Raw genomic sequence first — 17,201 nt, 5'->3', positions numbered from 1 at the left:
TTTTAGAACATGAAATCATTTATATACTTCAGATAAAAATGAAGTTTATTATATAATTTAATGCAATATTGTAAATGTCTTTTCTATATATTGAAAATCATACTCTCAGTTGGATTTTTTTTTTTTTTTTTTGGTTTTGTTGGTCACATTCTAAAGTTCTCAAGCATTCTGTATTTAAAGAAATAAAATGATAAAGCACATTGGTCATTTCTACAAACTAAAAATCTATACTGTGATTTATTTCTTATAGGGCAAATTTTAGTCAAATTATACAGAAAAACAATGTGAAAATTTCAATATTGTATTTTTCTGCTGATATGTTGAATATATTAAAATACTGACAACTATAGTAGTTTTCAAATAAGCTGATGAATGGAGAGGTTTTTGAAAAAATAATTGAAGAAATATGTTTCTCTGTTACAACATTTATGTAGAGTCTATGATCTAAACTGAAATGGTGAATGATGAAATTAAGACATCTAAAGGAAAAAATTTCTTTTATAACAACAAATTTATATATTTTAAAATTAGTTGATTGTTTATATTCCTCCCTCAAACTCTTACCAAGGATAATAATTTTTTTCTTAAAATATATGTATTGGATGGAACTAGAGGGTATCATGCTTAGCGAAATAAGTCAATCAGAGAAAGACAACTACCATATGATCTCCCTGATGTGAGGAAGTGGAAATGCAACATGGGGGGTTAAGGGGGTAGTAGAGGAATAAATGAAACAAGATGGGAATGGGAGGGAGACAAACCATAAGTGACTCTCAATTTCACAAAACAAACTGAGGGTTGCTGGGGGGAAGGGGTTTGGGAGAGGGAAGTGGGGTTATGGACATTGGGGAGGGTATGTGCTATGGTGAGCGCTGTGAAGTGTGTAAACCTAGTGATTCACAGACCTGTACCCCTGGGGATAAAAATATATTATATGTTTATAAAAAGTTTTTAAAAAATTAAAAATAGAACTACCATATGATCCAGAAAAAAAATATATATGTAAAACTTGAATATTATAATTAGAGATTATATAAAAAATATTTATCAATTTTCTTAATTATACTTAATTTTCAAATAGAAAATATAAGTTCTGTAGAGAGTGCATGTAAAATTGTAGACAATTTTATACCTGGCAGAGATAGAATGACATTTTGTATGTAGCTGTATAAATAACATTCACATCATATTTTGTACTTCATTTTATGAATGTAATAATCAGAACCATTTATCAGATATACATGGCTGATATCTAAATAACCTTAGTTATGGACACCTGGGTAGCTCACTCAGTTAAGTGTTTGCCTTTGGCTCAGGTCATGATCCGAGGATCCTGGGATCCAGCCCACTCAGGATCCCTGCTCAGTGGGGAGTCTGCTTCTACCTGCCACTCTCCCTGCTTGAGCTCTCTCTCTCTGGCAAATAAATAAAATATTAAAAATAAAAAATAAAATAACTTTAGTTATAATTTTAAGGTAAACAAAGCAAATATTTAAATATAATGGAGCTTTAAATTTAGATTTACATCTGATTTGGACATGCACAGAGCTTGATTCTGTTATTTGACAAAAAAATAGTACATGGTATTGTATATTATAAATTATGTGATACTAATATATTTTTGTGGATATTTTATATGTGTCGAGCATTTTAAAAACCTTTATTAAATAGTGGAACACATATTATTAACTGTTACAGTAGAAAATATGGAAATAATTCCTATGTGTATTTTTTGCATTCATGCTCACCGGTGGTCAAATTTTACAATAGCTTCTAAGCTACAAGAGTATAGAAGTCAAGGGACGTTTTCAATAAAAAGATTTCAATTTTCACATGGAGTTCTAAATACACAACAAAAATAAAAATAAATAAGTCCATAGATAGCCAGACTCAAACAGTTATGGTAATGATTAATTTGAATATCAGATCAAAATGGAGTCATTCTATTAATTTTCCAACTGTTAAATTAGTCCATGATTATTCTTTTTAACCACTAGGGTCTTGGTTTGGTAGAAGTGAATATGTTTCAAAATTCCTTAAGTATTTCAAAATATGAAGAAAAATTCAAATCATATTTAAACTTCAAATAAAAACTGAAATGTAACTGTCACCAGGAAATATTAATAATCACAATGTAAATAAAACACAGTGTTTCCTTTTAAGTCTGTTGACAGTTTTAACTAATTAGTTGAAATATCCCTACAGATACAATCATGATTAGCCAAAGTCCTAAAAATATCATGGTTGACTTCTGATTTTACCTTTAACATTTTAAGAACCTAAAAGTTGTCACATACAATTTTCAACAAGAAAAATTTTAAAAAGGTAAACTGAAATCAGTGACTTATATGGGACCCATCAGAGAGTTGAAGCCACAGAACAAATTATTATCTGATATCTAGAGACAGGAAAATATAGAGAGTCACACTTGGGGTCTGTTTACTTGGAGCAGAAGTTAATGAAGCAATAAACTGGTAGGAACATTTTAAGAGTAATTTTGAGTGTAGGCTAGCATTAGAGCAAAAAACTCCTTGGAATAGATGTTACCTAATGAAGCCCTTTACCCTTTTGTGGGTTTTACTTCCAGGAACCCTACCAAGTTCAAATGGTGAAGCCAAGAGAGACATCCTCATAAGTCCAGAATGGGGTAGGGCAAAGACAGCATTTTAAAATAGTCCCAGAACATTCTTCAAAACAAATGTTTACTTTTGAAAAAAAACTATTTGGTCAGAGCTTTATTTCACTTCGGAGTAGGGCACTTATCCAATTGTACCACCTGTAGCTTTCCTGTCTCATTTAAGGAGAACTGCAAAACACTTGTGAAGACCACAGACCGTGGACAAAAAATCCACTAAAAAGTTAAAATTTAACCAAAAGGTTATAGAATGCTCCCTTTCTCTCATATCATAATACCACATTAATAGGGTTCCAGTGTATTAGCAGTAGATTATAGCTATAAGAGCTAAAAGGTCCAGACTCTTTCTAATAGTCATTAAGAAAGCCTAAGGCAAGAGGGGAGGCCAAAAAATAAAAAAATAAAAATAAATAAAGCTAAAAAATTTGACATCTCTGATACCTACAGCTAAAGCAAACATTAGACATAGCCCAATTCTAAGGCAAAGTAACAAAACCTTAAACCAAAGACTTATTTAGCCTTTTTCCTCTTATCTGATACATCATGTCCAACTTTCAAGAAAAAAGTTACAACTAGAGCTGAAGGCAGAAAAAAAAAAATAGTGTAAAGAGACAAAGCACACATCACAACCAGATTCAGAGATGACATACATTTTGGAATGATCAAACAGAGAATTTAAGTATAAATAATATGTTAAGGTCTTCATTAGAAAAGCAGATGACATGGGGAGCCTGGGTGGCTCAGTGGGTTAGGCCGCTGCCTTCAGCTCAGGTCATGATCTCAGGGTCCTGGGATTGAGCCCCGCATCAGGCTCTCTGCTCAGTGGGGAGTCTGCTTCCTCCCTCTCTCTCTGCCTGCCTCTCTGCCTGCTTGTGATCTCTGTCAAGTAAATAAATAAAATCTTAAAAAAAAAAAAAAAGAAAAAAGAAAAGCAGATGACCTGCAAAAACAGGTGGGCAATGTAAACAAAGAGATAAAAACTCTAAGAAAGTAGGCATGCCCGGATGGCTCAGTTGGTTAAGTGTCTGTTTTTGGCTCAAGTCATAACCCCACAATTCAGGGATGCAGTCTCATATTGGGTCCCCTGCTCAATGGGAAGCCTGTTTCTCCCTCTCCCTCTGCCTGTCACTGCCCCTGCCTGTGCTCTCTCTGTCAAAGAAATGAAATCTTGGGAAAAAAAAAAAAAACCCTCCAATAAAGTAGTCTTAGGATGTTAGTAACAATAAACACAACAAACACAACAAAATACTTTAAAAAATGAAGAATTCCTTTGATGGACCCATCAACAGACTGGTCGTAGCCAAGGAAATAAGCAGTGAGATGAAAGATGTGCCACTAGAATTTTCCCAAGCTGAAAAAACTAAGAGAAAAGAGAAAAGAAGAATTAAAAATAATTAACTGTGGAACAATTACAAAAATCATAACATACATATGATAAGAATACCAGAAAAAGAAACAAGAAAAAGGTACGTGAGAAATATTTAAAGTAATAATGGCTGAGAATTGTCAAAAATCAGTGAAAGCATAAAAACACAGAGCCAACTAACACCATCCAAGATAAATACCAAAAGCCGACACCTAGGCTTGTCATATTAAAACTATGGAAAATCAAGAATGAGAGAAAAACTTGAAAGAAGCCCAGGAAAAACACCTTACCTTTTGAGAAACAGGGATCAGAATAGCAGTGGACTTCTTAAAAACTGGAGTCCATGAAAGCAATAATAAAGTGGAGTGAAATATTTAAACTGTTGGAAAGAAAAATTCACCAAGCAAGAATTCTATATCCAGAGAAATTACTCTTCAAACACAAAGTTTCCCATGAGGAAATTTATCATCAGCAAACCTGCAGTGCAATAAATGTTAAAAAAAAAAAAAAGTTTAGGGAGGAGAAAAAAAACTATACAGATCAGAAGCTCAGATATACAAAATCAAAGAAGAGTGTTGGAAAAGGATTAAGGTAAAGTAAAATACCTTAGCTTTCTTATTTGTAAGTAATCGAGATATTAACCATTTAGTAGTTAAAACAATAACAATATATTGGGTAGTTATACCACATATATATGTGAGATAAATGGCGGCATAGTCACAGGGAAGAGAAATTTGAGAAAACTACTATACCTGCACTGTATATAAAATGGTCTGTTTAGGTAGGTTAGTTATAAATGTATAGTGTAAATTATAAAGCAAAACCTAAAAAACATTATCAAAGAAGTATAAGTGATATGCTAAAAGAGAACAAAAATGAAGTCATAAAATACTTAAAACCAGAGAAGTCAGAAAAATAGGAGTAGAAAAGAAAGACAACAAAGGACAAATGCAATGAGTACAAAAGTCACAAATATTAAAGATATTAATCCAACTATATCAATTATATATTAAACACATCAACTAAAAGATAAAATTGTCAGAGTATTGACTAAGCAGAATTCAGGGAAAGGAAATTTATCAGGGATAAAAATAGTTAATGACAAAAACTCTTAGGAGACCGAACAGTGTTTTATATGCATGTATCTCACAATAGAGTGTCAAAATATAGAAAACAAGAACTAAGAGAAATGAAAGGGGAAACAGACAATCTACTACTATAATTGGAGAGTTTAACTCCTTTTTTTAGTAACTGATAGATCCAGTAGGCACAATATCAGAAAGGATATAGCTGACTTGAACAGTACTCTCAATATACTGCATCTAGCTGAAATTTTTAGAATACTCCAACCAACAGGAGCAAAATACACATTCATTCAACCTCATATGGAATGTTCTGGGTCATAAACAATCTAATAAATTTAAAAGAATATAAAACATACAAAATATTCTTAGGTCATTATAGAATTACATAGGAAATTAAGAAAAAATTTTTAAAAAGTTGAGAAATTCTCAAATATTTGGAGGGTTTAAAAAAAAACTTCCCATTAGCTCCAAAAAAATTAGGTTTAAATATAATAAAACATGTACAGAATCTATATGCAGAAGAATACAAACTCTGAAGAAAAAAACAAGGATATCTTAATAAAAAGAAGAGAGTCCATGTTTATGAATTGGAAAACAATACCTTTAAAATGTCATTTCTTCCCAAATTGGCCTATAGATTTAGCACAATTCCAATAAAATCCAGGAAACTTTTTTTGTAGATATTGGAAATGAATTTTAAAGTTTTAAGGAAAAGTCAAAAACTTAACCTAAAAATTTTTGAAAAATGACAAAGATTGAAGACTCATGATATCTGATTCATCATAATGTATAGTAATAAAAACAGCATAATATTGGTGAAAAAATAAACACTTTAGTAAAACAAAATAGAGACCTAGACACAGACCCACATAAATGCAGTCTCCTGATTTTCACCAAGGTAATAAATGTAATTCAATGTAGAAAAGATCATCTTCTTGACATGGTACTGGGAATATTAAACATGAAAAGATATAAACTTTACAAGATCCACAAATATTCACTAAAATGAACTCTAGACATAAATATGAAACATGAAACTGTAACACTTTCTGAAGAAAACACAGAAAAATGTCTAGGTGCTTTGGCAACAATTTTTTGGATAAAACACCAGTAGCATGATCCATAAAAGAAAAAAAAATGATACATTGGATTTTATCAGTATTAAAGATATATGTTCTGTTGAAGATACCATATAGAGAATGAAAAAGTGTTATGGTCCTAACGAAATTATATGCAAAACACATATATGATAGTAGACTTAATCTAAAATATATAACTCACATTTAAATCTCAACAATAATACAAAAGCCAAATTTTAAAAAGGGGAAAAGATTTGAACAGATTGTCCCATCAAAGAACATGTACAAAAAATAGCAGACAGCAAGCAGCATCATTTGTTATTAGGAAGTTGTAGATCAAAACAAGATACTGCCACATACCCCTAAGAATAGGTAAAATCCAAAAACTGACACGATCAGAATGCAGACTACAGGTAACTCTCATTTCTTTTTTTAAAAAATTTTAAATATAATTTTACCATAAAATCCATCATAGTCATCAGCATTTATGCAAACACTTTGAAACTTTTTCAGTATAAATGCCATCAGATGAATGTTTACAACAGATCTATTCTTAATCACCAAAAACTAGTAGTCACCAAAATGACCTTCAATATGTAATGGAATAAACAAACTGTGGTATATCAATATGAAGGATACCATTTAGTAATTAAAAAAAAGAAACTATTAACCAATAAAAAGACATAGATGAAACTTAAGTACACACTGTTAAGTGAAAGAAGCCAATGTATATGATTTCATTTAAATGAGACTGTAAATGATTTCATTTAAATGAGATTCTGGAAAAGGCAGTAGTAAGACAATACAAGGATTAGTGGGTGTTAGGAATTTGGGGGAAAGTACATAGTTCCCCGTTCCTTATATATGGGCTGTGCAAAATGTCATACTGCCAAAGAGTACAATATAAAAGGGGCAGGAAGGAGTAACTTTACAGTGGAGAAACTGGACAGATACTACCAAACCATTTGATCAAGGTCAACATTAATTATGATAAATCATGTTATAGTAGGTACCCCTTTATAAAATCCATCTATGAAAAACCCACAGCAAATACATTCTCAAAGGGCAAAGCCTGAAAACCTTTCCCTTAAGATCAGGAACATGATAAGGATGCTCGCTCCCACCATTATTGTTCAACATAGTAATAGAAATCCTAGCAACAGCAGACAGCAAAAAGAAATAAAAGCTATTCAAATTGGCAAAGAAGTAGTCAAACTCTCTCCTTATAGATGACATGATATTTAATGTGGAAAACTCAAAAGACTCCACTCTTAAATTACTAGAACTCTTAAGCAATTCAGTAATGTAGCAGGATACAAAATCAATGCAAAGAAATCAGTTGCTTTCTTATACACTAACAATGTAACTGTAGAAAGAGAAATTAGAGAATTAATTCCATTTACAATAGCACCAAAAGCTTCAAGATGCCTTGGAATAAACTTAACAGAAGAGGTAAAGGATCTATAGTCTAGTAACTATGGAACACTCGTGAGAAAAATCAAAGACACAAAAAAATGGAAAAATAGTCCATGCTCATGAATTGGAAAAATATACGTTGTTAAAATGTCTATGCTATCCAGAGCAATTATACTTTCAACACCACTACAATCAAAATAACAATGGCATTTTTCAAAGTGCTGGAACAAACAATCCTAAAATTTGTATGGAACCAGAAAAGACTTGCCAAGGAAATGTTGAAAAAGAAAAACAAAGCTGGGGGAATCACATTACCTGATTTCAAGCTATATTACAAAACTGTGATCACCAAGACAGCATGGTACTGGCACAAAAACTGACACATAGACCAATGGAACAGAATGAAGAGCCCAGATATGGACCCTCAACTCAATGATCAAATAATCTTCAACAAAGCAGGAAAAAATATCTGGTGGAAAAAAATCTTCAATAATCAAGGCAAAAATGGGCAGAAGATATGAACAGACACTTCTCAAAAGAAGACTACAAATGGCTAACAGACACACAAAAAAGTGTTCATTATCATTAGCCATCAGGGAAATTCAAACCAAAACCACACTGAGATACCTCCTTAGACCAGTTAGAATGGCAAAAATTGACAAGGCAAGAAACAAGTGTTAAAGAGGTTGTGGAGAAAGGGGAACCTTCTTACACTATTAGTGGGAATGCAAGTTGGTACAGCCACTTTGGAAAACAGTGTAGAGGTCCCCCCAAAAATTAAAAATGGAGCTACCCTATGACCCAGCAATTGCACTACTGGGTATTTACCCCAAAGATACAGATATAGTGAAAGGAATGGCCATATGCACCCCAATGTTCATAACAGCAACGTCCACAATAGCCAAACTGTGGAAAGAGACAAGAAGCTCTACAACAGATGAATGGATAAAGAAGATGTGGTCCTTATACACAAGGGAATATTACTCAGCCATCAGAAAGGATGAATACCCAACTTTTGCATCAACATGGCTGGTACTGGAGGAGATTATGCTAAGTGAAATAAGTCAAACATATTAAGTCAATTATCATATGGTTTCACTTATTTGTGGAACATAATGAATACCCTCCAGGGCATTAGGAGAAAGAAGGGAAAAATGAAGGAGGAGAAATGAGAGGGGGAGATGAACCATGAGAGACTATGGATTCTGGGAAACAAACAGGGTTTTAGAGGGGAGAGGACTGGGGAGATGGTTTAGCCCAGTGATGGATATTAAGAAGGGCATGGATTGCATGGAGCACTGGATATTATATGCAAACAATGAATCATGGAACCATTACATCAAAAACTAATGATTTACTGAATGTTGACTAATGTAGCATAAGAGAAAATAAATTTCTGTTGTTTAAGCCAAAAAAAAAAAAAAAAAGTCGATACCCTTGATATGATGTCATGAGAAATATTATATCTTTCCTTACAAAAATGTATAGTTTCAGTCTAATTATGAAAAAAAATCAGATAAACTTCAATTCAGGGATACTCTACAAAACACCTGCCAGAACTCCACAAGAGAATTTTTGTCATCAAAAACAATGCCACAGACAAAAAAGCCTAAGAAAGCATGGTGGCTTATTATAATATGGTATCTTGGGTGGAATCTTGGAACTAAAAATAGACATTAGATAGAAATTTGTAAATTCATATAAAATATAAGCTTCAGCTAATATGTGTCAATATTGGTTCATTAATTGTGAAAATGCACCATATAAGATGTTATTTATAGGGGGAAAAATGGGCATGGGAGTATATGGGAACTCTTTGCAATGTATTTGCAATTTTTTTCTGTAAATCTAAAACTGTTTCAAGAAACAGTTGATATATTTTTTAAAAAGTATTGAACTATCATGGCAACCTTGCCCTTTTCATATATTCATGCCTTGAATGCTAACAAATATAGAATTAATTAAATGACTCTTTTGATAAAAATAGGATGAAAGGAGACATCTTACAATGTGCTAGGGGAATGCAGTTTTCCCTTTTACGCTATTTAATACAAACGTTCTCTGACAGAATTTGTTTTACATTATTAATCCTGAAAGAGTTTTCATACTTCTTATACTAATGCCAAAATTAAGGATTCAGGAAATGTATCCATATCAAAGTAAAAAGGAAGTGGTTATCCAATTTCCTATGTAAAACCTTGTGCTCTTAAAAAACTGAGAATTGAACCAGACGGAAGATAAAATATTAGATAAAAATTGATGACAAAAATTACTTTAAAAGACTTTGGAAAAAAATCTAAAAATCCATGATGTGTATTTTCTTTTTTTCTTGCTTGCTGAAAGATAAGTGAGAGCAAAGTTACCATCCATATGTTTCTACAGATATGGAATCACACAAAGAAACACTGTTTCAAACAAACACTCCATTCAACTTCTCTCCAGATCCATTTATTTAGAAAATTTTTTTCCTGTTCAGTGTAAAGAAAGCATATTTTGTTGTTGAAGAATAACCTGGGGATATGAGAAATCATTTGTTTTATTTAAAAATAATAATAACCATTATTTATTAAATACATAGAGTATGGTAGGCATTGCCCTAAGTATTTAAACTGAGTTATCTTACTTTAACCATAAAAACCTTAGTAGGGAGTATGTATTATTATTTTATTTCATTTCCATTTTACAAAAAAAAAGAAAGAAACCAAATGTATGATCATTTAATCACATATCTAGTAAGCATAAGTGCTAGAATTTGATCTCAGGAATAGTGCTTCAGACTCATGTCCACTTTGCTCCCTAGTCATAAATGAACAAGACTACTTAGCCTACAGAGAAACTTTTCCTCAATCCAGGAGAGTATAATATTTGTAAATATTTATGCATCCACCTAAATGTATAAAGAAAATTTTAACAGACCTATAGATAGAAAAAGACAGCAAAGAATGAGTTGGAATTATTAAAAGGTAATATTGAGAAGTCTTTAGTAGACTAAGAAAAAGGAGAAGATATAAATAAAATCAGAAATGAGACAGGCAACGCTACAGTTGATACCACAGAAACACAAAACATCGTGAGACTACACTAGCAATTATACACTAGCAAGATGGGCAACTTAGAACTGGAAAAATTTTTAGACACATGCAATATACCAAGACTGAATCATAAAGAAACAGGAAATCTGAATATAAGGATAGTCACTGGAAATGCTTGTGTACTCATACAGAGCTGTCTCTTTAATATGTATAGTCCTAGGAGACATAAATGTCAACCTTCATTAGCTCCCAGAGCTAGGTGATTCAGGAACCAGGTTCTTGTTTGGCAGCCCTAACAGTTGGGGTGCTAAATGTTTTTTAAAAAGCTTCTTCTAGAGAGGAGCTGGAGACTTGGTTTGGATAAGGCCATCAGCTCTTCCATATTCCTAAGAGGATTCCAGTAAGCTCTCACATGTAACCTGATTAGAAGCCAAAACCTCAGGCATAGATGAAAAGTATGCATCATATTTCTTCCAGAAAGAGAAACCAAAACTAGGCCAGGACACTATAGGAAAGGAAGAAGAAGAGGAGGAAGAAGCAGAAGGAGGAGAAAGGAGGAAGAGAGGGAGGAGAGGGAGGAGGAGGAGAAGAAAGAAGAAGAAGGAGAGAAGAAGGAGGAGGAGGAAGGAAAAAGAAAAGAAAAAGGAAGGAAGGAGAAAGGAAGGAAGGAAGAAACTAGGAGATGTGCATTTTTGTCTCCTTCCTCTTCTCTGAGCTCAGTGCTTGGGAATATACATCCACCAGCTTAAAAACTGCTTCTTTGTTTGTTATAGTCCTGTGTGGATTCAAGACCTATTGGCTATAAGAGCTACTTGATCCTTCTAATCTTTACCCACTTCCAAAGTTGTTTCCACAATTGTAGATATTTGTCACAGAAGCAGCTCCCATTTCTCGGTAACAATTCTGTCTTAGTTCATTTAGGTTGTTATAACAGAATATCACAGACTGGTTGGCTTAAACAAAAATATTTATCGCAGTTTTGTTTTTTGAGAAGTGCAAGATCAAACATGTTAGAGGAGTTAGTATTTGGTGGGACCCACTTTCTGGTTCATAAGAAGGTTCATTCTTTTACTGTGACTTCACATAGTGGGAAAGAAAAAAGAGAAAGAGAAAAAGTGCTCTGGGACCTTTTATAATGGCAATAATCCCGTTTATAAGGGCTTCACCAAGGCCCAACCTACTCATACCATCACATTAGAAGTTAGAATTTCAACACGTGAATTTTGGGAGACACAAACATTCACTGCACAACAATACTATAAACAGAATTCATAAATTATCAAGTGTCCTCCTAGATTTATATATCACACACACGTATATTTTGCAGTATGTGCTTTTTGAGTTTGTTAAATTTGTTAAAAATGCATGCTACCCCAAAATGTTTACATATAGCTGCCATAGATGTCTTTATGGTGGTTATTTTGCTTGAATAGATAGCTTTTCACAACTCCTACCTCTATCACAGACTGCATCTCCTACCATTCTCTGCCTCAAAATGTGTTGATGCAAAATAACATCCTTCTCCACACATACTTCTTATTTTACATCTCTTGCCTTTTGTTTTTTTAAGATTTCATTTATTTATTTGAGAGAGAGTAAAAGAACCCACAGAGGGAGAGTGAGAGGGAGAAGCAGCCTCCCTGACGAGCAGAGAGCCTGAAGTAGGGATTGATCCCAGGGTCCTGAGATCATGACCTGAGCAGAAGGCAGACACTTAACTGACTGAGCCACTCAGGTGCTCACATCTCTCGCCTTTTGAGCATTTTGTTACTTCTCCCTTAGGAATTATCTTTTCTGATTACTTAACAGAAATTCCATGTAACTTTCCAAAGTGTGAATACCTTCTCTCCCAGAAAAGACTCTGTGTAATAGCTTATTTGTTTAAATTTATATTTCACAAGTTGATGTGAGGAGTTATATATCATTTGTATTTATGTATTCAATAGCATGTGCTATTATCATTTGCTTTGTATAGCACACCTGGGACTGCTAGATGGCCATAGCAGGACAAATAGATGAATAACTGAGAGAATTCTGGAAAAAAAAAAAAAAAAACTATGATACCGATGAGGTGGCTTTATCCTATTGTCACTTCTACAGCAGTGCTCTCACTCTCTGGGAAGCCTGATACCTGTTGTGGATTCCCAGAATCCTCAGAATAACAATTTTTCTTCATTTCATTTCATCACTCTTCCATTTAGACCAAGAGAATAGTGTTCCTGCCGGTATAACATTTTAAAAATCTTACTGGCTTTTTTGGTGAATGTTAAGGGAATCCACACCACTAGACACAAAGGCTCTCCACAGATCTTCCTGGATAGCTTTCTATCTATTCCTGGTTTCTGCTGAAATGACTGATTGAATCTAAAGCCCCATGCTTATTTCTTCCCTACTTTTAAGAAGTTCAAAATTTGGTGTGGTCATCAGAATACACATACACACACATATATACATGAACAACCTAAATATGGTAATTCAAAGGGGGAAACTGAAACCTTCCCAAATGCAAATAAAATGCCAGTAAATACAGACATGTGAGACTGTTTAAAACAGCAGTAGTGGGGAGGACCAAAAGAGTTTGCAGGTATCAAAAGAATGAAACTGTACCACTTTCTTTTACCATACAGAAAAATAATTAAAAATAGATCAAAAACCAAAATGTGAGATGGGAAATCATTAAAATCCTAGAAAAGAAGATAAGCAATAACTTCTTTGACATAGGCCATACCAACTTCTTACTAGATAGGTTTCCTGCAGCAAGGAAAACAAAGACCAAAACAGATGACTGGGACTTCAACAAAATACAGATCTTCTGCACAGCAAAGAAAATAATCAACAAAACTAAAAGGCAACCTTTGGAATGGAAGAAATTATTTACAAATGACATATCCGATAAAGGGTTAGTATCTAAAATATGTAAAGAATTTATAAAATTCAACATCCCCAAACAAGTAATCCAATAAAAAAATGGGCAGAAGGCAAGAATAGACATTTCCCCAAAAAAGAAATCAAGATGGCCAACAGACACATGAGATGTTCAACAATGATCATCCAGGAAATACAAATCAAAATTACAATGAGATATCACCTCACACCTGTCAAATGGTTAAAATTAACAACACAAGAAACAACAGGTGTTGGTGAGGTGAGGTTGTAGAGAAAGGGGAACCCTCTTACACCATTGGCGGAAGTGCAAACTGGTACAGCTATTCTTGAAACAGTGTTAAAAATAGAACTACCCTATGACTCAGCCATCTTACTACTAAGTATTTAACCCTAAAATACAAATACAAAAATACCAATTTGAAGAAGTACATGCATGCCAATGTTTATAGCAGTATTATCTATGATAGCCAAGTTAAGGAAAGCCCAAATGCTCATTGTCTATGAAAGGATAAAGATGTAGTATAAATTCAGGAATAAAAGAAAACTTTTCAATTTTTTATTTTTTATAAACATATATTTTTATCCCCAGGGGTACAGGTCTGTGAATCACCAGGTTTACACACTTCACAGCACTCACCAAAGCACATACCCTCCCCAATGTCCATATCCCACCCCCTTCTCCCAAACCCCCTCCCCCCAGCAGCCCTCAGTTTGTTTTGTGAGGTTAAGAGTCACTTATGGTTTGTCTCCCTCCCAATCCCATCTTGTTTCATTGATTCTTCTCCTACCCACTTAAGCCCCCATGTTGCATCACCACTTCCTCATATCAGGGAGATCATATGATAGTTGTCTTTCTCTGCTTGACTTATTTCGCTAAGGATAATACGCTCTAGTTCCATCCATGTTGTCACAAATGGCAAAATTTCATTTCTTTTGGTGGCTGCATAGTATTCCATTATGTATATATACCACATCTTCTTGATCCATTCATCAGTTGATGGACATCTAGGTTCTTTCCATAGTTTGGCTATTGTGGACATTGCTGCTATAAACATTCGGGTGCACGTGCCCCTTTGGATCACTACGTTTGTATCTCTAGGGTAAATACCCAATAGTGCAATTGCTGGGTCATAGGACAGTTCTATTTTCAACATTTTGAGGAACCTCCATGCTGTTTTCCAGAGTGGCTGCACCAGCTTGCATTCCCACCAACAGTGTAGGAGGGTTTCTCTTTTTCCGCATCCTCGCCAGCATCTGTCATTTCCTGACTTGTTCATTTTAGCCATTCTGACTGGTGTGAGGTGATATCTCATTGTGGTTTTGATTTGTATTTCCCTGATGCCAAGTGATATGGAGCACTTATTTTCATGTGTCTGTTGGCCATCTGGATGTCTTCTTTGCAGAAATGCCTGTTCATGTCCTCTGCCCATTTCTTGATTGGATTACTTGTTCTTTGGGTGTTGAGTTTGCTAAGTTCTTTATAGATTCTGGACACTAGTCCTTTATCTGATATGTCATTTGCAAATATCTTCTCCCATTCTGTCAGTTGTCTTTTGATTTTGTTAACTGTTTCCTTTGCTGTGCAAAAGCTTTTGATCTTGATGAAATCCCAATAGTTCATTTTTGCCCTTGCTTCCCTTGCCTTTCGCGTTGTTCCTAGGAAGATGATGCTGCGGCTGAGGTCGAAGAGGTTGCTGTCTGTGTTCTCCTCAAGGATTTTGATGGATTCCTTTCGCACATTGAGGTCCTTCATCAATTTTGAGTTTATTTTTGTGTGTGGTGTAAGGAAATGGTCCAATTTCATTTTTCTGCATGTGGCTGTCCAATTTTCCCAGCACCATTTATTGAAGAGGCTGTCTTTTTTCCATTGGACATTCTTTCCTGCTTTGTCGAAGATTAGTTGACTGTAGAGTTGAGGGTCGATTTCTGGGCTCTCTATTCTGTTCCATTGATCTACGTGACTGTTTTTGTGCCAGTACCATGCTGTCTTGATAATGACAGCTTTGTAATAGAGCTTGAAGTCCGGAATTGTGATGCCACCAACGTTGGCTTTCTTTTTCAATATCCCTTTGGCTATTCGAGGTCTTTTCTGGTTCCATATAAATTTTAGCATTATTTGTTCCATTTCTTTGAAAAAGATGGATGGTACTTTGATAGGAATTGCATTAAATGTGTAGATTGCTTTAGGTAGCAGAGACATTTTCACAATATTTATTCTTCCAATCCAGGAGCATGGAACATTTTTCCATTTCTTTGTGTCTTCCTCAATTTCTTTCATGAGTACTTTATAGGTTTCTGAGTATAGATTCTGTGCCTCTTTGGTTAGGTTTATTCCTAGGTATCTTATGGTTTGGGGTGCAGTTGTAAATGGGATTGACTCCTTAATTTCTCTTTCTTCTGTCTTGCTGTTGGTGTAGAGAAATGCAACTGATTTCTGTGCATTGATTTTATATCCTGACACTTTACTGAATTCCTGTATAAGTTCTAGCAGTTTTGGAGTGGAGTCTTTTGGGTTTTCCACATATAGTATCATATCATCTGCGAAGAGTGATAATTTGACTTCTTCTTTGCCGATTTGGATGCCTTTAATTTCCATTTGTTGTCTGATTGCTGAGGCTAGGACCTCTAGTACTATGTTGAATAGCAGTGGTGATAATGGACAACCTGCCGTGTTCCTGACCTTAGCGGAAAAGCTTTCAGTTTTTCTCCATTGAGAATGATATTTGCAGTGGGTTTTTCATAGATGGCTTTGATGATATTGAGGTATGTGCCCTCTATCCCTACACTTTGAAGAGTTTTGATCAGGAAGGGATGCTGCACTTTGTCAAATGCTTTTTCAGCATCTATTGAGAGTATCATATGGTTCTTGTTCTTTCTTTGATTGATGTGTTGTATCACATTGACTGATTTGCGGATCTTGAAACAACCTTGCAGCCCTGGAATAAATCCCACTTGGTCGTGGTGAATAATCTTTTTAATGTACTGTTGAATCCTATTGGCTAGTATTTTGTTGAGTATTTTCGCATCTGTGTACATCAAGAATATCGGTCTATAGCTCTCTTTTTTGGTGGGATCCTTGTCTGGTTTCGGGATCAAGGTGATGCTGGCCTCATAAAATGAGTTTGGAAGTTTTCCTTCCATTTCTATTTTTTGGAACAGTTTCAGGAGAATAGGAATTAGTTCTTCTTTAAATGTTTGGTAGAATTCCCCCGGGAAGTCGTCTGGCCCTGGGCTTTTGTTTGTTTGGAGATTTTAAATAACTGTTTCAATCTCCTTACTGGTTATGGGTCTGTTCAGGCTTTCTATTTCTTCCTGGTTCAGTTGTGGTAGTTTATATGTTTCTAAGAATGCATCCATTTCTTCCAGATTGTCAAATTTATTGGTGTAGAGCTGCTCATAGTATGTTCTTATAATAGTTTGTATTTCTTTGGTGTTAGTTGTGATCTCTCCTCTTTCATTCATGATTTTATTTATTTGGGTCCTTTCTCTTTTCTTTTTGATAAGTCGGGCCAGGGGTTTATCAATTTTATTAATTCTTTCAAAGAACCAGCTCCTAGTTTCGTTGATTTGTTCTATTGTTTTTTTTGGTTTCTAATTCATTGATTTCTGCTCTGATCTTTATGATTTCTCTTCTCCTGCTGGGCTTAGGGTTTCTTTCTTGTTCTATCTCCAGCTCCTTTAGGTGTAGGGTTAGGTTGTGTA

The 17,201-nt window shown here is 34.4% G+C and overlaps 1 protein-coding gene across 1 annotated transcript in view; it reads left to right on the top strand.

Annotated features, from left to right (window-relative positions):
* The window catches only part of ADAM29 (ADAM metallopeptidase domain 29), a 43,541-nt gene that overhangs the window by 382 nt on the left and 25,958 nt on the right, over positions 1-17,201 (top strand). The window lies entirely within an intron of this gene.

The sequence above is a fragment of the Mustela lutreola genome, chromosome 1 (genome assembly GCF_030435805.1).
Source record: "Mustela lutreola isolate mMusLut2 chromosome 1, mMusLut2.pri, whole genome shotgun sequence".
NCBI classification, from domain to species: domain Eukaryota; kingdom Metazoa; phylum Chordata; class Mammalia; order Carnivora; family Mustelidae; genus Mustela; species Mustela lutreola.
The sequence above is the reverse complement of the archived record's forward strand: the minus strand, read 5'-3'. Positions and strand labels throughout refer to the sequence as shown.